Consider the following 14,105-nt stretch of genomic DNA (forward strand, 5'->3'; position numbering starts at 1 on the left):
ACCACTTTTCCGAATGATTTTAGAAATTCTGATGCAATGTTATCTACTCCTTCTGCCTTATTTTATCTCAAGCTTTCCACAGCTTTTTTAAATTGTAATCATGGATCCTCTACGTCTCCCACATCGAACAGAATATTCTCTTCTTTCACGTCACCAGGCTTGTCCCCCCCTTCCTAGCCGCCTTCAATGTAAGTTCTCCATCTATCCACTCTCTCCTCTGCGTTTAACTGTGGAATTCCCATTATTCTCTTAATGTTACCATACTTGTTTTTAATTTCACCGAAGGTTGCTTTGATTTTACTGTATGCTGAGTCTATCCTACTGACTATCACTTCTTTTTCGATTTCTTCATATGTTGCGTCCAGTTATTTCGCTTTGGCTGCCTTGAACTTACTGTGCATTTCATGCTTAATGGATTTATATTTCTGTATTCCTATCTTTCCCTGAACATTGTTGTACATCTTTCTTTTGTCGATCAGCTGAAGTATTTTATCTGTTACCCAAGATTTCTGCGCGTATCTGTGATTCACCTTTCTAGAGATATCCACTGCCTACTCTGGAACTTCTCATCCCAATATCCAGATCCTTAGCGAGCATCAAACGCGTATCATCATTTCTCAATACTTCACTTTGTCACTTTCTTCCACACTGATTCAACCGTACTGCAGTCTGCTCGTTACTGAATTGTGATGTATTTTCATAGCTGCACCTTTACACGCCTAGCAATCCAATATCTGACGTCGAAATTTCTGTTTTACCACGATGAAATCCAGCTGGAAGTTTCCCGTGTCCCCGGGTCATACCTAAGTATATCTTGTACCATCGTAAATCGTAACAGAGTAGTCGTTACTACCATTTGAAATTAATTACATAACTCAATTAGTCTTTCTCCTATGTCGTAAGTATTGCCAAGCCCATGGAAGTAAAAGAAATGCTCAAGAGTATAATTAAATTTCAAGGTGAAAGGATATCAATGATAAGATTCACCGATGGCATTGCGATAGTCAATGAAAGTGAAAAAGAATTGCAGGACTTGATGAATGGAATGAACAGTCTAATGAGTACATAATATGGACTATGAGTAAATCGAAGAAAGACAAGTGGCAGAAATGAGAACAGTCAGAAACTTAACATCAGGATTGGTGATCACGAAATAGATGAACTTAAAGAATTCTTCTACCTAGGCAGCAAAATAACCCATGACGGACGGAGCAAGGCGGAAATGAAAAGGAGACTAACACTGCAAAAAGGGCATTCTTGGCCAAGAGAAGTCTTCTAGGTCAAACTTAGGAGTCGATTGTAGGAAGGAATTTTTGAGAGCGTCCGGTGTTGGATCACAGCAATGCATGGTAGTGAAACATGGACTGCGGTAAAAGTGGAACAGAGGATAATAGTCTGAGATGTAGTGCTACAGTCGAATGTTGAAAATTAGGTGGACTGTTAAGGTAAGGAATGAGGACGTTCTTCTTCTAGAGGAAGACAGAGATTGGAATACATCATACATCCAGCAGATAACTGAGTACATACGTTGCAAGTGCTTCGTGGAGGGCCGCACCAAACTAGTCAGAAAACTGATGACTCAAAAAAAAAAAAAAAAAAAAAATTAAACACTTTTTGCTGCTGTTGATATTACTCTATATTCATCTGACCTGGAATCTTTCCTTTCCACTTTACTGACCTGCGCTATATCTAGATTGAGTTTTTACATTTCTTTCTTCAGCTTTTTTAGCTTTCCTAGTACCTCAGATTTCTGATATTTCCTTCTCCGAACTCGCAGAAGCTATCCCGTAATTGTTTATTCGAGCTTTTCCCCGTGGTCACCTCTACCTTGGCAGTCGCAGTGCGAAGGTCCGAATGGGTGCTAGTGCGGAACCTTTTACCATTGGATAGGTCATCATGAAACGTTTTTAGTTACAGGACACATGTCCTGTGTATACAGATTATATGTCTCTAATGCCGTCGTCTCCAGTGTCTTCTGCATCCTCATGGCATCATCACTGATTCCGCCGTCTTTTAGGGTCAGTTTCCTGAGGGCTAGAGAGTGCCCTGTCCGCGCCAACTTCCTCTTTGGCAAGGCCTTTGGCAGTGCAGGGTGACTTCTTATGACAGACGATTGCTGATGATTTTTATTCAAAGTGTAAACAGTGGCTTCATTCGAAACTGCGACCCAGGACGTTTCTATTGCCAGTAAAAGGCGCTACCCGTAGATCAGAATAGAATATAATGGTTTTATGACACCCTCCTCAGCGGAATCATTACGCTTGTAATGAACGTAACGGGGTAAAACTTCATACTGTTAAGTGGGCTTTTACTGCTAAATTCTTTGTAAATTTGACTCGATTTTTTAATCACCGAAATAACATAGCTATGAAGTTTCAGTTAAGTTCCTCCTCTCCTTCTGGGTGCTCGACTTAGCTATGAAGTTTCAGTTAAGTTCCTCCTCTCCTTCTGGGTGCTCGACTTTTTCTGTCATGAAATGTATAGGCATCTGGAATGCTGGAAACCAAATCACTTCAAGTGCCAGGATACAGAAACAATGTGCATCTCCAAGCACTTTGTGGATGAATACCGCTTAATGAGGAGTACGTAGTGGTGGGCCCCTCGACATCAGTGGGACAGCTTCGCGCTGACGTTCAGGGGCGGAGCCGCCAGCTGCCGAGCGATTCGGCTGACGTCAGTGTGACTCACGTGATCGGCTTACCCACAGGCAGGGAGACCGAGACGTGGGCGGCAGACCGCCGGTCACCGAGGAGTCACCGACAGCGCTTCCTGGCGGGCAATCAGCGCCGGGATCCGTTTAAGCTGAGCCGATGAAGTCTCCGCGCTGGCGTGGCCACCAGTTTCCGGCTTACACTCTCAAGTAATTTCAGTGCCTCCTGATCGAACTTAAGTAATCCAACCAAAATGTGAAAACTATGAGAACTAGGCAGGAACGAGTAATTATATCGCTATAGGACAATGCAGATACCCAGCTGTTTACTTTCATAATGACATTTCGACTCTAATAATTGCTTTTGTCCGACACCTTAGCTGAATGGTCAGTATTTCTGAGACAAATGACCTGGGCCGATTCGCGGACAGTGGTTTTCTTTGGTTGTAGAGCTGGAATAGGTTGGACTCAGTCTCATCAAGACATATGGAGAATTGGCTCTGAGCCCTATAGGACTTATCTTCTAAGGTCATCAGTCCCCTAGAAAGTAGAACTACTTAAACCTAACTAACCTAATGACTTCACACACATACATGCCCAAGGCAGAATTCGAACCTGCGACCGTAGCGGTCGCGCGGTTCCAGGCTGTAGCACCTAAACCGCTCGGCCACCACGGCCGGCCATATGGAGAATTATTTCGAAGTTAAACAGCGGCTCTGGTACGGACAAGCTGACACTGCCAGTGGACACTCACGCTTCTCCGAATCACCCGACGTCAGATTTGTCATGCAGCAGTACGCCGACCACTGAGGTCGACCTCTTCCACATTATTATACATCGCACGAGACTTCAACAGCGTATAGCTCCTAACTTACACTGGCGTTGCACGTACCTTATCTGATCATAAGGATCCGGACGTCTGTTGGTGGATATTTAGGAAGGATGTCTCCACCTGTTGCTTTATGACGGCTTGAACTCGGGAAGGGTCACTTTTAATGAGCTGTCTGAAAGTTTGTGGAGGAACACAGTCCATTCCTCCTGAAGAGCCGAAAGTAGTGGGGTTTGAAGCGAAATCGACGTTCTAACTCTTCCCAACGTGTATTCCATTGGACTCAGGTCGCGATTCAGGAACCTTATTGTCCACAAACCATTGCCTCGCAAATGTTGCTTTATGACAGGGTGCTGATACAAACGTCCATCGTCTTTTGCACACAGTACACAATGCTTAATTCAAATTCTCCCGCGTTTGATGTAATAAAGGGACCACACCCTAACCCCGAAGAACATCCGCCGCCCGGAGTGGCCAAGCGGTTCAAGGCGCTACAGTCTGGAACCGCGCGATCGCTACAGTCGCAGGTTCGAATCCCGCCTCGGGCATGGATGTGTGTGATGTCCTTAGGTTAGTTAGGTTTAAGTAGTTCTAAGTTCTAGGGGACTGATGACCTCAGAAGTTAAGTCCCTAGTGCTCAGAGCCATTTGAACCATTTGAAGAACACCCTTATTGCATCACCAACTCCTCCCTACTTCATTATTACTGCTACAACCAATAGCAGGTTACATTCTTGAGGAATTCGCCAAATTCAAATCCTCCTAATGGTCTGAGAGAGGGTACAGCGTGATTCATCACTCCTGAGCACTTGTTTCCAACGAACCACTTTCCAGTGGCGTCCCTTAACATTGACAACAAAAACGTGTGGCTTATGAGGAGCTACTCGAATACTGTACTCCAAAGTTTCTGCACCCTCCTAACAGCCACTGCTGATGGAATGCTGATAGCACTGTGGAACTGACGAGCGATTTCTTCCACTAATTTTATACAGTTTTTTAGAACCACCATTCGGAATGCTCAACGGTCCCAGTCTGTCAGGATATGAGGTTTGCTTGGTCTTGGTCTTTTTTTTTTCATTGTGTTCCCATTTCACAGTTGTATCACCTACAGCCGACTTGGACAACTTTAATAAGGATGATATGTCCCCAGTGTATTCGATAAGTGACATCCAAGGACTAGTTCACAATCACAATCATTGACCTTCCTTAACCGACCCATTCTGCTGTTACTTTTTGCCTACTGGCAACATAGTACCCCTCACATTCTTTTATAATGGTGGGTCCTCCTCTGGTGACATCTAATAGCCAGTTCCTCATTACAAAGGGGTGTTCGGATACTTCTGACGAGACAGTATAAATTAGGGATTGGTATACCGTATTTCTGAAATGTCAAAAACTGTAAACTTTTCTTGACGATATTTTTTTCATATAATTCCACAGCTGAAGTGGACCATGAGGAAACTAACGGTACCACATATCACTGAGAACGGAAAACTAGTGCAACACGAACTTCGATATCGATTTGGAAACTCCATCTTTACTCATCTCCTCATATATTAGTCAACCACTGTATGATTGCAGCTGGCTTATCATGAGTTTTTGTCGTCAGATTTCAGGGGGATATGCTGAAACACTGCATAGTGCACACATCAAAAAGAGTTTTGCATCAAACCGGTTCCCAGAACTCCTGAAGATAGACGTTTACTGGATACTGTATCAATGACACAGTCCCTCTGACTGTTCAGAGATAACACTAAACCAGCCCAGAGATGTAAACAACCGTGCAAGAGCAGCGCCTATTAGTCGGATGGGATCAGGCAGCCCATCAGTTCCAGTCATTCCACCAGGAAGGACGTACAGAGCTCGTGTTGTCTGTACTTCACGCCTAGACGGTCAATACTGCGTTTCGCTCGCGTCCGCGTTGTTACTTTGTGTAAGGAAGAGCTCTCAACAAGAGAACTGTTCAGGCGTCTCAGAGTCAACGAAAGCGATGTTGTTGGACATATTGAGGATATAGAGAGACAGGAACTGTCGATGACATGCCTCGCTCAGGCCGCCCAAGCGCTACTACTGCGGTGGATGACCGCTACATACGGATTATGGCTCTGAGGGACTCTTGACTGCAACGCCGCCATGTTGAACAATGCTTTTCTTGCTGAGCCCAGCAACATACCGAATGAACCGCTCAGGATTGGCATCACGTTCTCTTCACGATGATTGTCAACGAGACAGTAGTCGGAGACGTATTTGGAGGCAACCCGGTCAGGCTGAACGCCTTAGACACACTGTCCAGCGATTGCAGCAAGGTGGAGGTTCTCTGTTGTTTTGGGGTGGCATTATGTGGGGGCGACGTACGCCGCTGGTGGCCATCGAAGGCGCCGTAACGAGTGCACGATATGTGAATGCCATCCTCCGACCGATAGTGCAACCATATCGGCAGCTTACTGGCGAGGCATTCGTCTTCATGGACGACAATGCACGCCGCCATCGTGCACATCTTGTGGATGACTTCCTTCAGGATAACGACATCGCTCGACTAGAGTGGCCAGCGTATTCTCCAGACATGAACGCTATCGAACATGCCTGGGATAGACTGAAAAGGGCTGTTTATGGAATACGTGACCCACCAACCACTCTGAGAGATCTGCCGTGATTCGCCGTTGAGGTGTGAGACAATCTGGACCAATAGTGCCTTGATGAACTTGTGGATAGTATGCCACGACGAACGCAGGCATGCATCAATGGAAGAGGACGTGCTACTGGGTATTAGAGGTACCGGTGTGTACAGCAATCTGGACCACCACTTCTGAAGGTCTCGCTGTATTGTGGTACAACATGCAATGTGTGGTTTTCATGAGCAATAAAAAGGGCGGAAATTATGTTTATGTTGATCTCTATTCAAATTTTCTGTACAGACACCGAAACTCTCGGAACCGAGGGGATGCAAAACTGTTTTTGATGTGTGTGTTTGCACAATTGACCTGATATCATTTACAGTGCGATGTGTTTTCCTTAGTCACCACTGCACTTTATACTGTAATGTCACCGTGTGTTTCCGGTAACAGCCACACGAGAACAAGTACAATAATATCGTGGTCAAGTATTATCTATGTAATGTATGTAAACAAGTTTTCCTTGAGCAAAATGAAGTCTCTGATATCTTATGAGTAACTTGGCGATTGTAAAAGAAATTATTTCTCATTAGCACAGGATACGTGGGAAGAGTACAATGAAAAGCATAGGACCTGCCTGTAGATGTCATGGAACCTATGGTAATCGATTTGGAAGACATACGGGATCGAGCATTGAAGTCAGAATTTGACAGGGCGTTGGAAGTCATGTGATACAATAAGTCAAAGGCACTGATCACATTCCTTTCGAATTATTGTTATCGTTGGATGTAGTGGCAATCAAACGGCTATTCAGTTTGGTGGATATGATATATGAGACTGTAGACACACTATCCATCTGCGGGAAAATTTCATCCACACAATGTTGAAAGTAGAAAGGGTAGATAAGTGCGACATATATCTAACAGGAAGGTTCAACACTAGAATTATAATGCAGGATTGAAGACTTCCCATGTTAAAATTCTCTGATGACGTCCCTGTTTTCAGTGAAAGTAGAGAAGAAATGTAGGATCTGTTGAATGGAGCGCAAATACGTATTGAGAGTAATGCGGGTAATTGCAAAAGTAATAGGGAGTATAAGAATTGAGAATAGCAACAAACGTAATACCAACATCGTGGTTACGAAGTAATGAAATCAAGAAGTTGTACTGACTTGGATGCAAGAAAATATCATAACGGACAAAACGAGGAGGATATAAAAAACAGAGTACCTCAAACAAAGAGAGCACACCTGGCCAAAACAGAACAGGCCTGTACTTACCAAACAAAGGTTTTAGGTTGAGGAAGTGATTTCCGAGAAGGTACTTTATCAGCACAGTGTTTAAAGAAAGTGAATATGGAGTAAGACTAAACCTGAAAGTAAATGGAAGATTTTGAATGTGACTCTGCAGAAGGCTGTTCAGACTTGGTTAGACTGAGGTTCTTCGCAGAATCAGCGAGGAAAGGATTATGTGGAAAACACTGACAAGAAGGCCAGGATGATGACATATGTGTTAATACATCACGGAGAAGCTGCTACGTTACCAGAGGCAGCTGTAGAGGGAGGAACTTGTAAGGGAAGACGGAAATTGGGATGGATCCAACAAATAAATGATGACATGGGCCGTAAGCGGGGCTCTGACCAGTCAGACTAAGACAACAAAAGTACTGGTCGTGATCTAAGTAACGCAAATCATGTTTGAAGATGCACCCACAGAAAGTAAAATGGCTCTAAGCACTATGGGACGTAACATCTGAGGTCATCAGTCCCCTAGACTTAGAACTACGTAAACCTAACTAACCTAAGGACGCCACACACATCCATGCCCGAGGCAGGTTTCGAACCTGCGACCGTCGCAGCAGCGCGGTTCCGGACTGAAGCTCCTAGAACCGCACGGCCACATCGACCGACCAACAGAAAATAAAACTCATTACATTTCGCAAATGTGACGGTCACTTTTTCGCATTACTGCCATGTCGCCTCGTACTAATAATGGAAAGTATAAAAAAGAAATACATATAAAAGCTGAAAACAACGCACCAAGTATGATAACTAATTTGTTCCATGTAAAATGTTACACTTTCTTGCTCCTTGAAACACATATGACAATGGCTAGCTTGCAGTCAAAGTAGTAACATATCTGCCCAAACAACAAAGAAAATTAAGAATTTGTGGTAATCAGTGTTCTGTTACACGGGACAAACTGAACAAAATTGTTACAAACATAATGGCGAGTGCATACCTAAAGGTACATGAATATCGTCTCGTGTGCGTACGTAGTGATCAAAATTTAGTGCTGCTCGACGTTTGTTTAGATTTATTTTATAATTACATATGTGATTTGATGAAAACAGCGATGAAAAATCTGCTCCTTTCTCAGTTTAGCACAGGAGTAAGAAATATTTAATGCTCAAATTCGGAAACATTCGTTTCTGCCATTAATTACGCATTCCGTTTGCTGCTATAAACCATGGTTTGAATGAGATTTTTAACGCAGTTAACTACAAGAAAAGTAAAGAATGCACACAAGTAGTTAGTTTAAGACTTTAGCGACGACACACTTTTTGCCGAAGTAGTCGTGGGAACCGTAGCTGGGACTGTTTGCAGACATATTGGGGTCACACTGTGGTCCGACATAAAACAGCGGTAGGTGATCAACGGCAGGTAGCGGTCGTACTATTATGAAGGCCATTGGGGCTAATGGAACCGGTTAACGACGGGTAATGAAGTTAGGGAAGCGACAGCGGTGCCGCTACGGGAGCGCGCTTCACACGACTCCAACAAGGCTCTTAACAGCACAGGCGCGTTGTTCTGCTGAGAGGAGACGTCCATGGGAATAACGTGGTTCACATACAATCTGATTTTGTTTTATCACTCTTCCCGTTTTGCTGAAACAACGTTACACCTTCCCTCAAACTTACCTGACAGACTTGAAAATGGATCGAATAGCCAATATTTTAGGTTACTATTCACTATGACCGTCATCAAATACTGTATCCAGTCACATTTATTATATTCCATGCTTTACACACCCATTACCAGGTGGATTTACGTCAATTTGTAAGACTTGTATGTATATACGACTACTAAAACAAGGTATGTATTGTTGTTGTGGTGTTGTCCCTATAGTATCCTGCCCACTAGTCTAACGTAGGGTGCCTAGGAAGCTGTTTTATCGGATCGCTAGACAACAATTCAAGCAACTCGTATTAAGGATACAGGGTACTTTTCACGCTCAATATTATGTACAAATCAACAACTATTTCTTTCAGGCACTGTTTATATTGTAAATGTTTTTCAGATTTTTTGTTGATATCAGGTAATGCAGCCCGCTTTCTAAACAAATTAGAAGTATTTTCAATATTTTTGAACCTGCTTGGGGTTATTAAAAAACTACAAAATAATTGATGCATTTCTTTGTGAAAATGCGTCCTCAAATTGAGGTACCATTTAATCCAATGTTATACATTTGAGAAGTCCAAATTTTTACCAGATACGCATGACACGAAGGCTGAGATATTAGACCTGCTTAATTCCACCTATTACGTAAAAAATATCACATCTTACATTTTAATTTTTATAATTTTTTCCTAATAAAATGTTATTTTTTCTATAATTTAGTTGATTCTGCAATGAAGCTTAGGTCTGCTACATAAGTATGGACTATTCTAAGTTACAGAAAAAAAATTAGAGCAATGCTTTATAAACCTTAGGAAATATTTGTATTTGAATTCTGAAAAATACAACTTGCGGGAAATTGCGAATGAAGATATGTGTCCTATTAAACTGTGCCTCAGAACATTCCTTAACCATAATCTTCATCTTGCAGCATTTCTTCAAGCTTCCTCTGGGAATTCCTTTAAGCATTTCTCGCTTCTTTGGTAACTTGAAGAACGAATCTTTCAGCTTCATGCACCCATTGTCTGTCACACGTAAGCAATTGATCTTCCATATTAGAGCCACATTTTATGCCTAAATTCCTCAGAACTTCCGACCTTCCTGTCTCTCCATCATTGAAACATATCACTGTATCTAGTACACCAACTCTTAATGTATTTAGTCCCACAAAAACATTCTTGGGCAATCTATCCCACATGCAATGGTTGAAACTTTCAGTTGTATTCTGAGTGCATCCATGAAGACATTTACTAAGCAAAACAGGGTCACTCAGGTCTCTAAAAATTGGTTTTATTTCATTCGTAACAGGCTCAGGAAGAGAATGCTTATGATGGTGTATTTGACCACTTTCTTTTGCTTTTTGGTAACCACACCAAGAATCTGCTCCTTTAGGGCAAAGTCCGTGAACAGGGTGGTCTTCTATGGACAACTTATGTAAGTAGGTGACCCAAACAGCTTTTCTCATTGCTGTAACATCATTCAGAGGTGCAGTTCGTCTAATGGCCAGCCCATAATAACTGTGAAGAACGTCTATTTCAGTTTCTGTCAATCGCCCTCGGCCGGACAGAGATTTTCCATCAGATAGCAACTTTCATTTCATTTCTCTCGGTAGCTTCTTCAATCTAGCACCTATCCTCTTTTGCACATCTCCACAATATTCCAGTTTTGTTACCAACGTTATCACCATAAACATTGAACATTAATTTTATTGAAAGCCTTAGAGGCCCATCGCCTAGGTACTTCGTGTATCTATAGTTATAAACTGGCACCGACCTCTGAAATATTTTTAGAACTCCATCACAATCCATACCTCCACCGTAACCATCATAATTCTCAGAACACTGACGTCCAATATGTCCTTCACTGTTACCATAGCAGGTGTGGCAGTACTTAGATGAGCACTGAACATCAACAACTTTTCTGTTCACCAGAGAATAGCACTTCAACACCATTCAAGGAACGATGTCCTCGACGTTGCCATGTCCCATCAAGTGCAACAGTAATGTTCCTGGTTCAACCAATGTTAACAGTTTCTTCCACTGCACGTTTCATAGATGCTTTAGACGCAACCGTCAAGGCACCTAAAAGTATTTTTATGTACTTGCTGAACCTATTGGGAGTAGGAGGAAGGTCCACTAAACTACAAAACGTTATAGCAGCTTTTTTTTCTTTTCCAATTACATGCATTACATACACTAACTTCAAGTTCACATATGAATTATGCACAATGTTCGGAGTGATTTTCGAGGTAGTTTTACACCATCACATTGTTAACATTTCGTCACTTCCTTTATCAAAGCAGATGAGATGCCCACCTCAGCAGCAACAAATCCACTACAAACAGCGTCATTGTTAACACAAAAATTTGAATCACCAGGAGGCGTGCCATGTGGGAGCTTCTTCCCTGAAGAACTGATACATAGGTTACTTTCAATAGTGTGCTGCTTTGCTTGTGAACTGGTTACCATGGAATGTCTTGTACTGAATTACTTGACGTGTGGCATAGTTCGTATTTATTGCACACTAAAGGAAACGTACTTCCACAAATATATGTAGCACTTGGGAAGCAAACGTTCAGTAACACGTGAACAAACTGCTTCAGCGAAACAAAAAGTAAATAGCTGTAAAGATAATCATTTACAGACACTAGAAACCTGCACTGTTACCAACATATACAATGTATCATAAGTATAATAGCTGGAAACAGAAAGTTCACAGTTCTTTTCGAAATAATACTGGTTTCTGTAACAGAAATAAAGGGGGCTTGGCGGCATACATGATCATAACTTGAAAATTTGGTATGTATAGGTCTTTTTCATTTGAAACCAATAATGTATATATCAATGTAATCAGGAAAGACTATAGAATTTAATAAAGTCATACAAAATTTCGATTTTTCCACCATTTATAAGTATCATTGCCTTTAATGGAGTTTATTACAGTACGTTACCTGCCAGGTTAGTCGAGAGCGCTTATGCATTGCTTCCTGTACTGGGGTAGGCGAGCTGGCCCCGGATCGAATCCACCTGGCAGATTAACAACGAAGGGCTGATGTGCTGGCCAGCCTGGATGTGGTATTTAGGCGGTTTTCCACGTCACACTTCGTGAATACTGGGCTGGTCCCCATGTCCCGCCTCAGTTACACGACTCACAGACATTTGCAGACGTTCGCACTATTTCCTAGCCTACACTAGATGCAGACAGCTGGGGTACATTACTTCTGTCCCGGGAGGTATGAGGTGGCAACAGGAAGGGCATCCGGCCACCCCCTGAAACTAACATTGTGTCACTCCATAGTAAACCAAGGAGTGGCTGGAGCGGGATCTGGATATTACAGTAAGTTAAATGTACAATACTTAACTTTGCATTTTCACAATGGTGTGTGGCAAGCAAATGGCACAGGCCAATAATCAATGTCTTCGGTATATACAATTTCAGTGCAAGCAAAACAAAACAGTTCATAAGCCACTGCTGCAGCGTTTGTACGACGTCTCTTCTTCCAGTCCGGCCGCGGCTAGGCGGCGGGGCGCTTTATTCTCTTCGTGTGGATGCCGCTCCTGTGTTGGTGTCGCCCTAGTCAGCGTACTATTGGCTAACGTCGCGTCACAGCTCACTCAGCTCTTCCATTCTTGCTCGTCGTCCGACGATTGTCGTTGCGTCAGGACAGTCCCGTCGCCATTAAAGACGGAGTAGAAGCTCAGAAAAATTAAAGGATGAGGATGGAAACAATATGTGGCCTTTGAAATAAACCATCAGGGCTGTTATATGCATCGGTGCAGAGAAATCAGAGGAAACGGACGCAAATTTGAACCCCTGTCCTTCTGAATGCCCTGCTTATTATATTCACGCTCCCACCCCACCCCACCCCCCCCACCCCACCCCTACTCCCCCGCCCACCTTCCACACACACACTCAGACTTTCCTTCCATTACAAAATTGACGATTCCTTGATATCTCAGAATGTGCCCCATGAACCAATCCAATGCTTTCTTTTAGTCAGGTACAGCCAAAGATTTCCTAGTTACCCAATTCAGTTCAGTACCTCTTCATTAGTCATTCGATTTAACAATGTAATGTTCTTCTGCAGCACATTTCCAAAGGCTTCTATTCTCATCTTGTCTCAATCGCTTATAGTCCACGTTTCAATGCTGTACAAGACTACACTTTTGAAAAATATCTTCACAAAAGACTTCTTATCGTTTACATTAGATGTAAACAAATATCAGCCGGCCGTTGTGGCAGCTTTTTACTTTCGCTGATGTCCCTTACATAATCTCTTTAAAAGTTAGTATTCATTCTGTTCAACTGCTCTTCGAAGTCCTTTTCCCTCTGCCGGCCGAAGTGGCCGTGCGGTTAAAGGCGCTGCAGTCTGGAACCGCAAGACCCCTACGGTCGCAGGTTCGCATCCTGCCTCGGGCATGGATGTTTGTGATGTCCTTAGGTTAGTTAGGTTTAACTAGTTCTAAGTTCTAGGGGACTAATGACCTCAGCAGTTGAGTCCCATAGTGCTCAGAGCCATTTGAACCTTTTCCCTCTCTGTCAGTATTACACTGTCATCGAGAAAGCTCAGCTTTCTTGTTTCGTTTACCTGAACTTTACTTTCCATTCGTAATTCCTCCGAAGTTTCCTTCACATCTTCTTCGTTAAATATGAGAAGCAGGCTACAACCCTGTCTTCCGTCCTTTCCAACTACTCTCCCCCTTTCGTTCCCTTCGAGTTTTATAACTGCAGTCTGGTTTCTCTACAGGTTTATCCTTGCTACTTTCAAAATTTTATAGTGTAGGCCAACCAACATTGTGAAACACCTCCTCTAAATCTACAAATACTACGGACGTATATTTATCTTCCTTCAACCTACATTCTAAGATAAAGCTTAATGTCAGTACCGCCTCACGTATTACGACATTCTGCTCAAACTCCGGCCGGCACGCGTCAATGGTTTGAACTTATGAGACATGAAACATACCGTTCGATACTGTTCTCTCTCTATCAGTACCTACCATGTTGGGAATTGGAATTATTACACACATTAAAAACGTTTTCCGTCACCCCAGTTCCCAGAACTCCTGAAGGCAGACGTTGGTTGTGGATATAGTATCACAGACAAAGTCCCTTTGAC

The sequence above is a fragment of the Schistocerca americana genome, chromosome 3, assembly GCF_021461395.2.
Source record: "Schistocerca americana isolate TAMUIC-IGC-003095 chromosome 3, iqSchAmer2.1, whole genome shotgun sequence".
Taxonomy (NCBI): Eukaryota; Metazoa; Arthropoda; class Insecta; order Orthoptera; family Acrididae; genus Schistocerca; species Schistocerca americana.